Here is a 3,448-nt window from a genome sequence, read left to right as displayed (position 1 = left end):
GAGCTCCTGAAAAAACAAAAGCAAACCCCAAAGAGTTGAAGTGAAATTTTTGGATAACTTTTTTGTTATCTGCTTATAAATCTTTGTATCTGTGGTAGAATCCTGCTTGAGACTTTTTTATAACATATTCCCTGAAGGGAATATTGTACTGTGTGTGTGTGTGTGTGCATGTGTGTTTGGGGTTGGTGGTGTTGGTGAACATTATATATTAGAGTCTCACAGGTCATGGAAGAAAACACTATGAATAAAATCCTTAATTAATTGGGAAGCTCTATTAAAAATTTTTATAGAGAGGCACTTTTTTTAAACCACACATCCTTTTTATTGTTAAGTCATAAAGAGGTATCAAAATTAAAAGCAAAAATTACAGGGTAAGACTTAACTACTAGGAGCATCAAATGAAGTGAAAATGGGACTAGGCACAGGGCAATATGAATTAATGAACATGGTAAGGATAAGGATGGTGAGAACAGTGAGCATGTGCTAAAGAAGATACTAGGGGAGAGGATCTAGTGAAAAGTTTGGTCTTAGACAAGAGCCTAGGTAAAGAAATAATGGGACAAGATTTCTATACCCCACTATGTGCTTAAGAGTCTTCCTTGCCATTGGTACTGTCTCTGTCATCCTCTCCTTCCTCAGCCTCTTTTTCATCATCCTTGATCAACTCCAGCGGGTCATCCCTGGATCTTCATTATCATCATCATCTTGTAGGTCCCCCTCCTCAGCAGAGTCATCTTCACCCCCCTCAGACTCCATCTTCACATTAGTCTCATCTTTCTTCAGGGAGCTGCTGCTCTGCTCCTCTTCTGACTTATCATTCTTCATCTCTACTCCTTGTTTGCTCTGTTCTTTCTCAATTTTTTCCAGGCTTTCCAGTAGAGAATCCACTTTTTGTTTTATCTCGGTCAACTCCTTCTTAATGGTCTGAAGGTCATCTCCTTTCAAATTTCCAGACTTGGAAGATCCTCGCTGTCCACTCTTAGAATTGAAGCCACTTTTGCCCCTTCGTGAGATGTTTCCTGATACACGCTGGCGTTTTGAGGGAACCACAGTGCAAGCAATTGGAGGAGAAGGAGGAACACGTGCTGCATAACTGTACATCCTGTCATAATAATCTCGTTGAAAGTCATAGTCCAAATCAAAAGAGGAGCTGAGTAGAGGGGACGGAGAAGAGTGTTCTGATACTGACCCTCACATCCTTCACTTACTTTATCAGAAGGTCATGCTATGCACCGAGAACAATCTAATGATTTTGGGTGACCAAAATGATCTTTGTTTGTTCACAATAGCATCTAAAACTAATTATCCAAAATTTAACTTCTGTTTTCAGAGACCCTACTCTTCTTTCAGATTTTTCTGTATGAGTAAATGGAAACTGTATCCCTCCAGTTGCAACCACATCAGAACTATGGCTTAAAGCTACCAGGGCTCATCTGAATTACTTCCCTATCTTTCTTTCTCTTTGCTTTTCCTCTTTCTCTTCTCTTTCTCTTCTATAGTCTATTTTCCATATAGCAGCTGAAATGACTAAAATTCAAAACAAAGCATAGTGCATCTCTATAAAATTTTTAAATAGAACTTCCCAATTAATTAAGGATTTTATTCATAGTGTTTTCTTCCATGACTTGTGAGACTAATCTATAATGTTCACCAACACCAACCCCAAACACACACACACACACACACACATTACTTTTCTTACCTTTCTCTTCTACTATTTCTCCTCTGAACCTAGAGGTTCTAGGTTCTAGCCTGTCTGGCATCTGTGATATGCCTCAAACATACCCATTATACTACTGCCACAGCCCTTTGCATCCTATTCCCACTCACTAGACTTATATTTTCCAGATATCTTTATTTCAGGTCCTCTTTTCCTTCATGTTTCTGTTCAAATGTCTATGTAGAGATCTCCTACATAAAATAATAATCAAATACCCCATTTACTTTCCCTTTACTATCCTTATGACATCTATTACAGAAAGAAAAATAAATAAGTAATGAATGGATACATTAGGTATATACAAACTCCTGAAATAATTATAAAATTTGACTTTTATAAAATAAAAATCTGTTTCTTAACATCAATCAAACTTCAGAGTTAGAAGGAGTGTTAGGTTGAGAGCTAACTGCTCTTTGCTCTATATAGTCCAAGAACTTGGCCTCTGTTTATCTTGTGAAGGAGTCTATGGATAAAATTCAGTTTATGGATAAAATCAATGAACCTGAATGGGAAAAAATTATTACATTCTTTTTTATTTTCAACAACCTCTAACTAAAGTTTAGCATTTTATTCTATTACTAACACAATGAACAAAGTATAGTAATATTAGTAATGCCTATGACTGTCACCAATACACATCGCAATAATTTCCGATTACATTGTGGTCATGGTCATTACAAGATAGCTATAAATGTTTTTATGTACTTTCCTACTGAAAAACCTTGGTACTTATTAAACCTGCCACTGGATCAAACATGATTACAGAACTGTTGTCTACCTGGTCCCCTGCTTTTAAAGCAAAACAGTGTTTGGGAATGTTGTTCTGTTGCTTTCTTTCAATTTGAATCTTTTCCTATTTTCTAAGTAGGATTTCTCCAGCATGCTAAGATCTGTGCCTATTGCCACTGTTGATTCAAACATTTACCTAATTCAATTCAATATTCAATATTCCCTTCATCATTCTAAATATGAATGTTAAGAGTATGTGAATTTCTTGGGCATGGAATGGAGATTGACACATCAATGCCCATAGCTCATAATGTCATGTTAACTAGAACTAATAAAATGACTTTTCTATCTCACAAATTTTATCAGTCTACTCACAGATCCATGCAAAAATGATTGTACATTCCCTTCATCACAAAGTACAATGCCTCAGCTTGGTACACAGAAATCTTCTTTCACTCATCTCTGCTTATACAATGTAAATTTTCTGTTTCCTGTATCATCTTGCAGCCATGATAATAATAATAGTTACTGTTTATTGAGGCTAATACACTTTGTTCCATATATTAAGCTAAGTGTTCTATATAAATTATTTCATTTAATTCCCAGAACAACATATTTGGGGTGCCTACTATTATTGTGTGCAAATCATAAGTAAGGAAAACGAAGGTTATGAGGTTAAGTAAATTAATCAAAGTCACACAAGCAAGAGGTGTAAAATTGAGGATTTAAAACTACAGTGGTTGACTTCAGAGCCAAAGATCTTTACCCTATAGATTACAGTAACATTTGTGAGTCCCTCTGCATCCCCAGCATGCTCTTCTATGCATCCTAATTCCATACTTACATTTATATTTATTGAGTTAGAAATCTGCATGCATAATAAGAAAAGATGCCTGTTTGTTTCTTTTTTAAAAAAAAACATTTTTTTAAATTTTTATTTATTTATGATAGTCACAGAGAGAGAGAGGCAGAGACATAGGCAGAGGGAGAAGCAGGCTC

At 35.7% G+C, this 3,448-nt stretch overlaps 1 pseudogene; it reads right to left on the bottom strand.

The window, feature by feature from the left end:
• Positions 1–553: 553 nt before the first annotated feature.
• On the bottom strand, positions 554–1,763 carry LOC140607751 (heterogeneous nuclear ribonucleoproteins C1/C2 pseudogene; annotated as a pseudogene).
• Positions 1,764–3,448: the final 1,685 nt, after the last annotated feature.

This window comes from Canis lupus, chromosome 17, assembly GCF_048164855.1.
Source record: "Canis lupus baileyi chromosome 17, mCanLup2.hap1, whole genome shotgun sequence".
In the NCBI taxonomy this organism is placed as follows: Eukaryota; Metazoa; Chordata; class Mammalia; order Carnivora; family Canidae; genus Canis; species Canis lupus.
The sequence above is the reverse complement of the archived record's forward strand: the minus strand, read 5'-3'. Positions and strand labels throughout refer to the sequence as shown.